Source organism: Tamandua tetradactyla, chromosome 3, assembly GCF_023851605.1.
Source record: "Tamandua tetradactyla isolate mTamTet1 chromosome 3, mTamTet1.pri, whole genome shotgun sequence".
Classification (NCBI taxonomy): Eukaryota; Metazoa; Chordata; class Mammalia; order Pilosa; family Myrmecophagidae; genus Tamandua; species Tamandua tetradactyla.
Genome location: NC_135329.1, coordinates 60,425,402 through 60,440,208, shown reverse-complemented (window position 1 = coordinate 60,440,208; position 14,807 = coordinate 60,425,402). Strand labels below are relative to the sequence as shown.

Below are 14,807 nucleotides of genomic sequence, written 5' to 3'. Positions count from 1 at the left end.
CTTTCTCCCAGTCTCCTCTCCCTTCTGTCTGCAGGTCACTTTGGTTTATTGTCAGGAATTTAGTAGGTCCAAAACTCAGGCTTCTTCTCCAACCCAGGCCAGTACTCCTTATTGGAGCTGAAAGCCTTAAAATGTAGCTCTCCTGACCCCTGTTTGGAAGCAATGGAGTGAATAAGTGTGTTTTGACTTAGGTAAGGTAGATGGCATACCTTTAAAAAAAACACACATGAAAATGTCTGGCAAGTTTAAGATCAGACTTGGCGATTTGCTTCTAAAAATCAGTTCAGTGAGTCCCAGGGATTAATTAAAGTTTATTTCTAAAAGACTGCCCACCTTGGTATGCAGCCACCTCCTGCATGCTATGCATGTTTTTGGGACTCATGTTATAGGAAATGATATATGAGAATACAAGAGGGACTCCTTATGGCCATTTTCCTTATATCCTTGGTCACTAGACTCACAACCCTTCTCCTATTCCCTGCCATCCTTCCTGCACCCTTGGTTCACAGAAATAAATGGACCTCTGGCACCAGACTATAAAGTCCTGGGCTGCTGTAAGAGGAGTCCTCTCCTTTCTGCCTGTTCATTACCATTCCTTCCTTGAATTTTCCCACAGTGATGTTGATAAACTCATAGAACAGACAAAGCAACTATTTAAAACCTCATAACTGGGGCCTTGTCCCTTTTCTCTGACCCATCTTTTCTCCTTTCCTTCCTTTCTCCTAACTGCCCCTTTCTGTTCTGTCTCTTCCTTCCTTTTCCCTTAGTATCCTCAACATGCGCTAGGAGTTTGCCTGCCACTGTGAACTTTGCTGGTACAGAGGAATATCTGCCTTCACCTCTTTTTTTGGATCATGAACAAACAGTCGTTTCTTAATTCTCCCTTCCCAAAATTAAAAAAAAAAAGGCTTATTGGCCTGGTTGTTCAAAATATAATAATAGCTTTATCCTACACTCAGTACCTAATCCCGCTTTAATACCCTTACTGAGGCCATGAGAGCCTGAAGGATGGGAGCCATGGTGGTGGTTTGCAGCAAACCGGGACCAGAAACGAGGGGTGGTGACTCCTTTCCCTGCCACCTCCCCCATCCTCTACCAGTCATGAGCTGCCCTGAAAGAGGCAGTGTGTTTCCTGTCCTTCATGACAACTGGTCAGATATAGGTGCAGTCCTTGGGGGCGAGGCTCAAAGAATCTCTGCACCATCTTCTAGAGGTGAGAGGTAGAGAAAGGAACACCAGTGAGGTTTTTTTAAACCTTTTACAGATGTCATTTTTTTAATGGAAATCTGGGAAGCAGGTGTGATTACTTTTTTGCTGGTAAATATTGTCCTACCTTGGAGTTCTGCCCTGAACTTTCTCTAGTAGCCCTTTAAATCAACCCCCTCCCTTTCTGGTAATGTTTTCCTCAACCCTTTTCCACTTCCCGTCTTATCTAGGGGCTGTTTTTAAGGACAATTTTTTTTAACAGTTTATATTGTACAGGATCAATATTTTGCTTTTTAACAAGGATATTTATGTAATAAATTTTGCCTTACACAAGTGCTGGCCAGAAAAGTCCAGATTCCTCTGGGACCTCACCGTACTCTTTCCTGGACCTCTGAACATGCTGTGATTGGCTGTGACCTTCACCACTGGAGAGTAGGGTTTGTGGCAAGGGAAAAGGGTGCTCCAGTCCTGACAGGACAAGGATCATTCACCATGGTTATCTAGTGCCTCCATGGAGGGGGTTGGAAGAAGCATTCCAGTCCCATTTCTTCAGGTATCAGCTGACTTCCTTAGCTGATTCTCCCCATACACACCCCTCCACCTCTAGGTATCTGGCACTAGGACTCCTGAAATACCCCTCCTCCTTATGCTTCTCTCTCCTTTCCAGGGTCAAGGCTTTGGAGCCACTCTTTCAAAACACCAGATTATTTAAACAGAGTAAAATACAAGAAAAAAATCTAGCACTTTGTAAACAGTGAATAACCTCTTGGAGTATTTTTGGCTTTATATAAAACAAGGTTTCTACTTATAAAATATAAGTGCCATTAGAAAATGCACAAGGCATATCTTTGTTAAATTAGATTTTTCAATGTTTTACAGAATTACATTTTCAAAACAGTTTTTATAATGACATTGTTTATTAAAAACTTCTGAATGATATGTTTAAAAAGAAAAAGCTGATGTTTCTTCAGTCATCACCTTCTCTGATCGACTCTCCCTGCTCTGGGAAGCTCCCAGCTGAGCCCTGTTTGCTTGTGGTAGCTCAAGTTCAGTCCCCAGTGGCAGGTAGGAGACCCACACCAGTGAGGAAGGAGACAACACTTGGGTTGGGTTGGGGTCTATGAGCAAAATAGTGTCAGAACAATCTTGGAGCCACCATTCTGTCCTGGAACAGCTTTTTTCACACATTGTATTCCTCCCAGGAAAGAGAAGGGCCCAGTGGGGCTAGAAAGGTGACAAAGGCCTAGGGGAGAAGTCCTGGGGACCTGAGCCTGCAGGAAGAATTGATCTCTCTCTGGTGCTCTGTGCCTTTCTGTTCCAGAGCAGCAGGGAAGGCCAAGTCATGCCAAGTGGATGTAAATGCTGCCAGTCTCAGGCTGCCCTTGGTTGCTGTGGAGCCAGAGAGCAGAAACAGTGACCTCCCAAGTCCCACTAACTTCCCTGGATTTTGAGAAACCCTGGGTGTGATCTGGGTCCCAGGAAACCAACCCCATCCCCCTCCAGTCACCTACATGAAGAACTTCAACATGTTTTGACTGCCCCCATGACTTCTCAGACAGAAACCACTCAAAAGAAAAGGGAACTTCAGGAAGCAGGTGTGCCAGGCAAGTCTCAATCCAGTTTTGAGTCTTTATAGCTTTGCCCAGAGGGGTTCACATCTCTGGTACACAAAGTCATGGGGAGTTGGAGCCACCCATGGTGACAGTGTGGAGGGCAGATCAGCTATCACTGATCAGGGGAGCAGAAAGGGTCACTACCAAACCTTGGCTGCACAGGCACCATTCCCATGATCTACCTCCCTTGGTGAGTGAGAGTGAATGGGGCAGGGTACAGGGATGGCAGGAGGAAGGTAATGGAGGCATCCATAGGAGGTGCCAGACTGGGGAAAGGCAGTGGGCTGCAAGGAGGATCCAGAAAAAGCTAAGGAGATACCAGGTCCTCAGGAGGCCCAAAACTGACTAACCAGACCGAGAGACCAAGCAGGTGATCCAACAAGGGGGGATGTGGGCTGCTTGTGGGCTCAAAGGGAGACCAACAGGGAGCAAGGAGCACCTGGAACGTGGAAGCAGGTGAAGGCAGTGAGTCTCAGGGAGCCAGGGCCTGCAATGAAACATGATAGGACAGGATATATGGAGGTTTGAGGGATGGATGAGCCTGGCATGGTTAACAAATGATACCGGAGGGCACGGGACCAGGCTGGAACTAAGCTGTGAATGGGATGGACCCCCAGAGGGGCAGGACATTCTGAGTCAAGAATGAGCCTGGCTGAGCATAAGGGAGCAGGAGGGGCCACAGTGATCAAAGAGCATGCAATCCAGACCAAAGGAGCTGGTGAGAGATCAGGGCAGGGTCAGCGATTACAGTGAAATTCTAGGCTATGGCCACAACCAAGGGCAAGGGCAGCATGGGCATCCATAGACTGGGAGCTGAGAGAGAACTAGGCTATGGGCATGAACTTAACAGGCAGCAAGATGGGCTTCAGGATGGAGGCATTGGTACCCAAGAGCTGGTGGAGAGGAGCAGAGGTACCCTGAGTCCCAGGGAGCTGAGGGTGAGGAGTAGAGATGGTTGCATCCACAGGAGCTGGGAGTGAGAAGATGTGTTCCGGGTCCAAGGGATCTGGGGTAAAGAGCAGAGGGGTCCCAAGACCCAGGAGACTGGAGGTAAAGTGCAGAGGAACTCTGGGTCCAAGGGACCTGGGAGTGAGAATCAGAGGTGCTCCAGGTACAGGTGAGCTGGTGGTAAGAAGCAGAGGTGTCACAAGTCCCAAGTACCCTTACTGGGGTACCAAGGTGGAGCTGTCTTTGGTCCCAGGGAGCAAACATAGGGTTGTAATGATGCACACAGAAGTGGTGTTGGTCCCAACTGAGGACAGTACTGTATCAGGCTAAATGAAGAGGTAAAATCAATGAAGGAATCCATGTGTAGAGCAGCACATACGCAAGGAGGGGGCCAGGATGGCACAGGGGCAGATGGATAGCTCAGCATGCAAGAAGCTAAGAGCTTAGGGGCAGTTCAGTGCTGGGTAGTGCTGAGATCCTGGAAGACTGCCTGGCCCAGTGAAATGTTAGAAAGCTAGAAAGCTTGAAGCTGTCCTATGCAGGAGAGAAGAGACAGGGCACGGAAGGACTGGAAGCTTCCCAGAACAAGGTGAAGGCAGGACTAAGCTGGAAGATACATAAAGAGCAGTGAAGCAGGAAAGGCAAGACAGGGCTGGGGCCTGAGCAGAGCAGGGAGAGGCAGGCAGGGCTATACTGGAAGCTGACCAGAGTAGACAGAGACAGGGCAACAAAGGGCTGGTAGTGTCCAGAGCAGGGAAAAGCAGGCAGGACTGAGCTGGCAGCAACCCAGAGAAGAGGAAAAGCAAGGAGGGCTAGGCAGTTAGGCAAGGCTGGGAGCTGTCCAAAGCAGAGAAGAAGCAGCCTGTTCAGGGATTAGAGCTCCCCAGAGCACAGGTGAAGCAGACTGATCAAATCAGGGGTGGGAGCTGCTCAGGGCAGAGGAAAACTAAGCTGAGCAGGGCTGGGAGCATTCCAGAGAACGGACAGGCAGGCAAAGCTGTTTAGAGCTGGAAGCTACCCAGAACAGAGGAGAAGCAGACAAAGTTGGGCCATGCTGGGCAGGTCTACCAGCTGTCCAGAGAAGGGAGAGGCAGGCAGGAATGGGCTGGGAACTTCCCAGAGCAGGGAGAAACAGACAGGGCTGGGCTTAGATCTGCCCACAGTGCATGCAAAGCAACCTGATCAGATCAGGAGTCATAGGTGCTCAGGGCAGAGAAAGGCAAGCAGAGCTTAGCTGGGAGCCACCAAGAGCATGGAGAGGCAGGCAGGGCTGGGAAGGGCTGGAGGCTGCCTAGAGCAGAGAAGAAGCAGGCAGAACTGGGCAGTGCTGGGCAGGGCTGACAGCTGATCAAAGAAGGGAGAGGCAGGAAGGGCTGGGCTGGGAGCTGACCAGAGCACAAAGAGGCAGGCAGGGCTGGGAAGGGCTGGGAGCTCACCGGGGTAGGGAGAAGCAAGCAGATTGAGGCTATTAGCTGCATAGAGCAAGGAGAATAGGCAGGGCTGGCAGTTGCCCAAGGCAGCAAGAAGCAGGACAGGGAAGGGTTGGAAGATGCCCAGAGCAGAGAAAAGGCAGGCAGAGCTGGGTAGTACTGGGCAGGGCAGGCAGCTGTCCACGTAAAGGAGAGGCAGGCAGGGCTGGGATTCACGCTACCCTGAGCACAGCAAAGTGGGTTGATTAGATCAGAGGTGGAATCTGCTCGAGGCAGGGAGAGGTAGGCAAGGCTTGGCCAGGAGCTGTCCAGAGCATGGAAAGGGAGGCAAACTTGGGAAGTACTAGGTAGAGCTGGCAACTGTCCAGGGAAAGGAGAGGCAGGCAGGAGTGGGCTGGGAGCTGCCCAGAGCACAGAGAGGCAAGCAGAGCTGGGATGGGATGGAAACTAACCAGAGTAGAGAGATGCAAGCAGGGTTAGGCTAGAAGCTGCACAGAGCAAGAATAGGCAGCACTGGGAGCGGCCCAGTGCAGGGAAAAGCAGGACAGGGAAGAGCTGGAAGCTGCCCAGAGCACTGAGGAGTAGGCAGGGCTAGTAAGGGCTGTAAGTTGACCAGAGCAGAGAAGAAGCAGGCAGGGCTGGGCTTTGAGCTGCCCAGAGAGCAGGTTGCTCAGATCAGGTCTGGTAGCTGCTCAGGGTAGGGGAGAGGCAGACTGAGCAGAACTGTCAGCTGGCCAGACCAGGGGAAGGCAGGCAGGACTGAGAAGGGTTGGGAGCTGGCTAGAACAGGGAAAAGCAGGCAGAGCTAGTCTGAAGGTTGAATAAAGGAAGGAGAATAGACAGGGCTGGAAACTGCTCAGTGCTGGGAGAAGCAGGACAGGGAAAGGCTGGGAGCTTCCCAGAGCAGAAGAGGAGCAGACAAAACTGAGCAATGCTGAATGGGGCTGGCACCTGTCAAAAGCAGAGAAGAAGTCGGCAGGGCTAGATTTCAACTACACAGAGCACAGAAGAAGTAGGCTAAGATGGTTAGGACTGGAAGCTGCTCATGGCAGGGATGAAGCAGGCTGAACTAAGCTGGCAGCTTCCCAGAGCAGGAAGAGGCAGAACACGGATGGATACAGATGGTGACTTCTCAGAGAAGGCTAAGCCAAGGCAGGACAGAGCTCAGAGCTGCCCGGAGTAGCAAGGAAAGAGGCAAACAGGTCTGGGAGCTTTTCAGAACAGGCAGAAGCAGATAGCCCGGGCAGGGCAGAGTGCCCAGAGCAGGGGAATGCAGGCAGGGCAGTGGAGACCTCTGAACTGAATGACAGTACTTGGGATTCCAGGTTGGTAAGACCAGACTCATTGGGATTCACGGAGAGTAACTCTTCTTAGATGTCAGGATGGCAGACACGTCTCATGATGGGTCACACACTTGGAGGCTAAGACAGAAGTCTGAGATGGGGAGGGCAGGGCATAGCAGATGGAGTAAACAGCAAAAGGGAAAGGAGAGAATGGGCTCAGGTGAGACCTGAGCCCAAGAAGAAGGGACGCACAGAGCAGTGGTGGGTTCAGGGATCCAAGATTTGTGCTTGGGGTCAGAAGGTGATGATAATGGGGTATAGAACAGAAAAGGGCAAGTTAGGCATGGAGGGTCCAGGACACAGGCCTTGGGGCTTAGTAGATGGCAAGGCCAGGAGGCTAGAAGCTGGAGGGCACAAGGCTACTGACAGGGCAAAATGAAGGGCCTGGGAAAGAGAAAGTCCAGAAGGAAGCTTCCAGATCTTGGAGTTTTGAAGGAGGTAGGGGAGGAGAGGAGAGAGTGAGACCAAGTTAACTGTTAGGAACTCATCTACCTGGGAAGGGGCAGGGCAGGAGCAGGGGGGCTCTGACAGAGAGAACAGTTGGTGATTGAGCTGGCTGGAGAGTGGATGGGGGTCATGGTAGGTCTAGGGATCAAGCCCAGTACCAAGAAAGGAATGGATCCAGAGGGAGACCCAGCTGCATTTTGATTGACAGCTATGGGAAGGCAGGCATGATCTAAATGGTTGGAGTTTGCTGCAGCCCTGGCAGAGCTCAGGGACTGAATAGCGACAGCTATGGAGTACAGGGGCAAGGCAGGATACAGGAGAGGCAGAAGCCCAGGAGTCCTGGAGGAGCTCAGGGATAGAAGGTTCTCCCTGATCAAGATGAGGGCCCCAGGCACCCTGCTTCTCAAAGGAGGGTGACTCTGCCCTGGATCTCAGAGGCTGCCCTAGACAGGGGGAGCAGGGGACCAAGGATAGCTTTTATGCCTGAGCTCACCAATGGTGGTTTCAGGTGGGCAAGGCCAGGAGACTTTGTAGGCAGGGCTTCCAAGCTCATCCTAGGGGATATCAGGAAAAAGAGTAGGAGGAGTAGGTGGGCTATAAACTGGGAATTGGGGGAGGTGAATGGCAGAAGACAGCATGAGGGAGGGCTTCAGTCTGGGGAATACAGCTCAGACTGGGAAGGCAGAGCAGGGGCAGGTCAGTGGCGAGGAATGGAACTACAGAGCAGACAGAGGGCCAGAGGCTCATGGGATAAGGGCTGAACAAAAATAAGCCCTTATTTATTTATGGGGACAGGGAGCAGATTCTAAGGCAGGCTCTGGTGAGAGGGCAGAGATGAGGTCCAGGTATTAGGAAAAGAGAGGGACAGAAGGGTCAGGAAGAGCTCATGGGACAGGGGACAAGTGGGGCAGGGAACTGCAGGTAAGTGGTGCTTGAGGGCAGGAGGGCCCAGGCAGAGCTCAGAATCAGAGGATCTGGAGGGACCTGGGTTGGAGAAGGCAAGGCCTGGCAGAGGGCAGCCATGAGTTTCCAGAACCTGAGGCCTCTGGGTCATGAGGTACACCTTGAAACCCTCTGAGACCCAGAAGGAGAGGAGGCCCCATGGGGTCCAGATTGTTGGCCATTGCAGGGAGGAAGAGGTGTCTGAAGGTAGGTGCAGGGCTCCTAAGTGAGTTGAGAGGTGTGGTGAGTCCTTGGTGAGGAGGCTGGTGGGGGCTGGGAGCTGAGATCAGGAAGTACCGACCATGTGCAGATGAGTCTTCAGGGGTGAGAGAGGAGCTGGGAAGACAGCCAGTGTTTGTCCTGGAGCTGGACTAATGAAGGACAAGATGGAGGCTCAGGGAGGCAAGGCGTGGATGAGAGAAGGAAACAAGCTGGGAGAGCCTGAGGAAGGACCAGTGCACCCAGGCATTCAGAGGCCAGAGGGACAGGTTTAGAAGGAACCTAGAAGGAACCGAGGCTGGGAGGCAGGGACAGAAGCAAGTGCCCCATTCAAGGTCCAGACTGAGAACAAGGCCTCCTGATGAGCAGAGTGTGAGTAAGGGGCTGATGGTCCCCAGAGCTGAGCAGACTATAAGTGGTCCCTGAGAGGTGACCCTGTGAGTGGCAAAGGCCCATGGTTCCAGGAAGCATGTCAGTCTGCAAGGGATTCTGTGCTCAGGGGCCATGTACCTGTGCCTGTTCTGGGGTCTCCAGGTAGGGTGGGGGGCTGAGGTGGATGTCCATGGGGCCAGATAGATCTGCACCCAATGAGCATCATCCCCAACAGGGCAGGGTGCTGGAAGAAACTGCTATTTGAAGGGCCCCTGGGCCTCAGTGTCAAGCAGATGAGGTTCTGTACTGACACCTGCACCAACTCTCTTCCAGCTTCTACTAAGCCCCCATCAGTCTTCCTTCTGGCCCCCAGTGCTACTGAGACCAGGTCCACAATGAGCCTGGGCTACCTGATCACAGGCTACTTCCCTGAACCCATGATGGTGTCGGAACTCAGGTACCCTTACCAGTGGCATCCAAACCTTCCCAAGTGTCCTGCAGTCCTCAGGCCTCTACTCCCGCAGCAGCTTCATGATTGTACCCAAGTGTGACAAGACCTACACTTGTAATGTAAACCACCCGGCCAGCAGCATCAAGGTGGACAAGAGAGGTGAGAATATGGACGCATAAGCCCTCACCCACAGCCCAGCATGCTCTGGAAGGCAGGCCCTCTGCCTCAGCCCTGGGGTGGCTGCCCTTCAGTGTCCTGAGGCCCCTAGGATGAGCTAAGGGGCATGGAGCAGCTGGAACCCAAGCCCATGGTGGCTATGGCAGTGCATGTTCCTCCCAAAGCCTCTGCCTGACACCCACCCAAGATCAGGAGGGGTCCTCTGGGCACTCTCCACCAGGTCAAGTGCAGGTGCAGGTTGAATGTCCCTGACCCAGCTCCTTAGCACGTAGACTTTGACATAAAACCACCCAGAAGAACAGAACCTTGCCCTGGGCCTGCCTGGCTGCCTCCTCTCCTATCAGACCCTGGTAACCCAAGTCTGCTCTCTCTGCAGTGAAACTACTGGATAATTCCTGTCTACCTTGCCAATGTAAAGTGGGGCCCTGGCCTTGTCAACCACAGGGGAATGGGTGGACTCACCTCACCTGTCCCAGTACCAACTCACCTTCTTCTAGTCTTTCCCACAGCTGTCCTTTGTGGACCATCACTTTTCATCTTCCCACCAAAAACAAAGGACATCCTCATGATCTCCGTGCCCCTGAGGTATCTTGCCTGGTGGTGGACATGAGCCACGAGAAACCTGATGTGACATTCAAGTGGTACGTGGACAACATGGAGATGAGCACAGCCAAGACAGAGCAGAAGTAGGAGCAATTCAACAGCACTTACCAGGTGGTCAGTGTTCTCCCTATCGTGCACCAGGACTGGCTAAACGGAAAGGTGTTCAAGTGCAGAGTTGGCAACAAAGCCCTCCCATCACCCATTGAGAAGTCTATCTCCAAAGCACAAGATGAGTGAGGACTGCCACCTAGGCTGAGGCTCACCCTCAGCAGGCACCTCTGCCTTTCCCTGGTCCTGTTGGTGCACACAACTCAGGGCAGCCCTCTTCTTCCTGAAAGTCACTGACCACATGGTTTACTGTCCCCACAGGACAGCCCCAGGAGCCACAGGTGTATGTCTTTGGCCCACACTCAGAGCAGCTGTCCTAAAATGTACTCGGTCTCACCTGCTTGGTGATGGACTTCTACCCCAGTGATATCGATGTTGAGTGGGAGAGCAATGGGCAACTGCTTCCTGAGAGCAGCTTCACATCCATGCAGCCCCAGGAGGAGCAGGATGGAACCTTCTTCCTCTACAGTAAGTTAACCATAGAGTGCAGCAAATGGTCGTCAAGCAATGTGTTTTCATGTGCCGTGATGCACGAGGTCCTGCACAACCACTACACCAAGAAGTCCGTCTCCCGGTCTCCCGGTAAATGAGAGTGGCCAACGAGAATGCCCTCTCCGAACCACATGTAAATACCTACTAGGCACCCCAGCATGAAAATGAAGCACCCAGCACTGCCCTGGGATTCTTCCAGACTGGCATGGTTCTTTCTGAGGCTCCTCATGCTGATGCCTCAGTTCTCACCATTAGAGAGAGAGCACAGGTCACAGGTCAGGACCCAGGGAGCACATGAATATTCACAGGCCACCCAGGGGGAGCCCAGTTCAGGGGTTGTCACACAGCAAAGAGTACTTCCTCAGAGGTGACCCTTCTTCTGTGCCCTCCCTCCAGCCAACAGCTACTAGGAGCTCAAGATTGGGAAAAGGGAACAAGGTGGAGGCACCTCCTAAAGGAAATGAGTTCATTGCATCTACCTCTATAGGTGCCTGTTCTGTGGAAAAAGTGTCCCACTGTTGTCCCAGGGTCCCTGTCCAGGAGCTCCCCCCATGGTAACTCTGGGTCCTCTTCTGAGGGCTGCATGGCCAATAGATGTGTGTTTCCACTCGGGCACCACAGGACAGGCTCAGAAAAAGATGAATTGGCCCCAACCTCCATTCCTACGTAGTGCCAGGGCAACAGATGCATGGGGACCCTCACCCCAGAACTCCAAAGAGGTACATGCAAGTGGGTCCATCTGTCTCAGGGCCCCTCCAAGTCCCCACATGAACCCTGAACCCAGACCTCTTGGAAACAAGCCTCTGCTAAGCAGCCCTCAGCCCCCATCACCATCTTACCACAAGCATGTATATGAATGCCTTACACACTGGGGCATCCCTCAATCTTTCATTGTAGGTGCCCATCTGTGTGACCTGCAGGCACCAGTTGGGCCCTCAAAACTCATGAAAGCTGACATGAGCTCACTGATCATCCATTCACTGACTAGCTCATACTTGGCCTCTTCCCATGTGCAGGGCCTGCAAACTTCCCACAGACATGGGAAACCTGCTCAGACACACCCTCCACACTTAAGCAGGGCCTAACATGGAAACTATGGCAAGTGCTCCCCACATTACCACATGCTCCAGTGATAACAAAGACCTTTTACTGAGGAGACAGTATCCTCGCAAATGCTCATATGCTCGCACTCACATACACCCATGCTCACATATTCACATGGTCAGTCACTTCGATACACTTACATGTTGACCCACTCATAGATTCAGATACCAGTCTGAGTACTGTACCAGTACCAGTCCCTAGGGGCTTCTCCTCAGCCCTCTTCCTCTGTTCAGCCAGACAACCCACGGAGGGTGCAGAGGTGCAGCCTTGTTTCCTTTTGGCCCCTTATACTGCTCCCACAGCCCCAGTGCTCAGGTGGATGGAAGGGAACAGGTCCCACAGTTGATCAGGCACTGCCTGGGTGCCAGGCTAAAAGAGTGGGATTCTGATAAGGATGATGCCACTCGGCTTGGAAGGGATCCCAGCACTTTCCTGAGAGGTCTAGAGAGGGTGGCCTAGCATGACACAGAGGGGATAGGGCACAGAGGATAGGGCAGACAGGCCCCTTTCACCTAAACTTTCCCATCTTGCCCTTCCCACTCCAATTTCTGAGAACTCCTGCCCGGTTCTCAGAGAAACTTAGCCCCCCCAGAGACCACAGTTGGGACAGCACACTGACCACCCACCCCCGACCCTGATTTCCTGAGCAGAGTTGTGGTCAAATGAGAGTTGTGCTGAAGCTCAGGACAGGGAGCTGGACGGCCTGTGGATGACCATCTCCATCTTCATCACCCTCTTCCTGCTTAGTGTGTGCTACAGTGCCACCATCACCCTCTTCAAGGTGGGCTTCTCTCTGTAGCCTCCCTCTCTGCACTGCCAAACACCACCAATCCTGGACTCTGTTAGCCAGAGCCCTCCCTGGTACAGTTGGCAGAAAAAAAGGCTGTAGTGAGAGGAGGCAGGGATGGTGGGGATCATAGGAGGCCCTGTGGATGGGATGCCTGTCCATTCCCACTCACTCATATTTACCTACCTGCGCACAGGTGAAATGGATCTTCTCCTCGGTGGTGGAGCTGAAGCGGACGATCGTCCCTGACTACAGGAACATGATCATACAAGGGGTCTAGGGCCACCTTTCCTGCTCAAGTATTCAGGGACTGTACATAGAGAGGATGCTGCCCTCGCCCCAGACCACACAACAAAGAAGCCCATCAACCTCACACAGCTCAACCCACCACTCCAGGCCTGTTTGTCTGCCCTCTGTCCTCAGTGACCCCTGACCTTGGTGCCTTCTGACCCCACAGGCCTCTGCCTCTGTCCTCTATGACACTGCCAACCACTGAACTACTGCTTCATAGACATCAATTTGGGGAACTTTGTGAGCAGTAAGCTCTACACCCAGGCCTCAGCTGCTTGGTCACGTGACAGTTCCCCCATAACAGAGTACATGTGCCCAGGCAGCCTGTGCAGGTTCACCCTGAACAGGAAGGTGTCAAGCCCAAATGTCCAGATTTCCATCAGCAGAAGTGAAGTACAAGCCTTCACAGGAACCAGAAGAATTCCACCCTTGGCCAGGCCCCAGTTGGAAGTGTTTCCCACAATTGTCATGGGAGGGACATCTTACTGTCAAGGGCAGATGCAGGAAGAGTCTTGACTATTGATCAGACTTCCCCTCCTCTGTCTTCATCTGGCCGTGCTCCATCCTGGGAGCCTCTCTGCACCTGTGGCCTGAGGAACAGGCTTACTTTTCTTTAGGTCTCAGGGAGAAGCTTCTGTTCAATCACTAGTTCACCTCAACTAGGGCAGTGTCCAGCTTCATGCTCTGGCACCTTCTTTAAGCATTGAGACCTCTGCAGGGACCTCCACATTGATTACCCACAGTAACCTCAGATTTCGAATTCAACATGAAGGAACAGATATTTCTGACTGCCTCATGGGGAGAGGGAGAGGACAGGCTCAGCTCAATCTTCCACCTCCCAAACAATGACCACAGCTCCATTCCAAAATTCTGCCCTCAAGAATGATGTGGGCAGTGGAGTCAGTTCTCAACTGTACACAGGGAAACCTGCAGATAGAATATGGGCAGGGATAGAATATCTGTCCTTACTTCCACCTGGGAAGTCCCTATAGAGAAGGACCTGGGTTGGGGATCTTGTGGCCTTGGAAGGTGCTGAAGCAGGTCCAAAGACAGGATACCTGTGAGGATGGGCATCTGTATTGTGGAGAAAAATAGGGGTCCCAGTGGGTGACCATTCAGAGAGGCCTACTGCATAGGGCCTAGGCAAGATGTGGTCATGGTGAGAGCCAGTATTAGTGGCTCCCCTAGACAGAGGAGGAGAGAAGGGACAATCCATGGGCATGAGTGTGAGGAGAGTGGGGACAGTGGGTACAGTCAGCCCCAATCCTGGAGGCCAGGAGTACAGCCAGCAAACTTGCAGTGGGGGTTGGGACAAAACAGAAAAGAGAGTCCTCCAACATGGGGAACTGCACCAGGTGGCCATGGGCTCTAGCACTGGCCTCAGCCCCAGGGACCTTAGCACAACTTTGGATTCTGTATCATCCATTGATTTTCAGGGTCAGCAACAAATAAGCCAAATAGTTTAGAGTAAAGAAGGAATTGCCCTGCTCTGTGCATCTTGAGCAGCACGGTGAGTGGGGGAGAGTGGAGAGGCCCCACAGACCAAGACATATCCTCCAGGAGCACCCTCCCAGCTGCGCAGGGCATCCCACTAAAAGGATAGAGTCTCAATTAAGAATGATGATTTGGGGCAGGGGGACTCAAAAATTGCTCAAAGAAGGTTAACTTTAGTAGCTTTACTCTGCTTTTTAATTTTCTGAGGCCTACTACATTTCTTTACTGTGTATATTTCTACTTTTTAAAAAATGATAATAAACCCTCCTTAAAAATGATATGACTTATTAGTCTTTCCATGTTGATACACCCTGTGCCAAATGTAAAGCACAATTGAGAAGAGCATGGCTACATCAACAATCAAGGGGCTCCTTCCACAAATGTAAAGCTTCTGGAATCTTCTGGCCCTTCCCTTTAACCCCTTCCTGTCTGCACTCAGTGCACTATGTGACTGGCCACAGGGCCCTGCCATCTTGGGCCCCCTGCTACTCTTCAGGATAGGTGGACAGACCTTCAAGGGCCTTTCTTCTCCCCAGATACCTAGAGCCCGAACCAGAAGGCACCATGCAGACCTGCAGGGTCGCTCACAGGGTGGCAGTGGCAAGCAGACCAGAGACAGCCTCTCTGACTTGGCTGACAGTTCTGAATGACTTTCATTAAGCTGTGTTCTCTGTACATGGGGATAGACCCAGCAGCACTGAACTCAGCACCTAATGCCCGGCAATGACGAAGTACAATGGGATGCATGGGGCATGGTGGCAGTGGGGAAGCCTAGAGAGA

At 52.2% G+C, this 14,807-nt stretch overlaps 1 pseudogene; it reads left to right on the top strand.

Annotated features, from left to right (window-relative positions):
* Nucleotides 1–8,735: 8,735 nt before the first annotated feature.
* Nucleotides 8,736–10,545, top strand: LOC143675568 (Ig gamma chain C region-like; annotated as a pseudogene).
* Nucleotides 10,546–14,807: the final 4,262 nt, after the last annotated feature.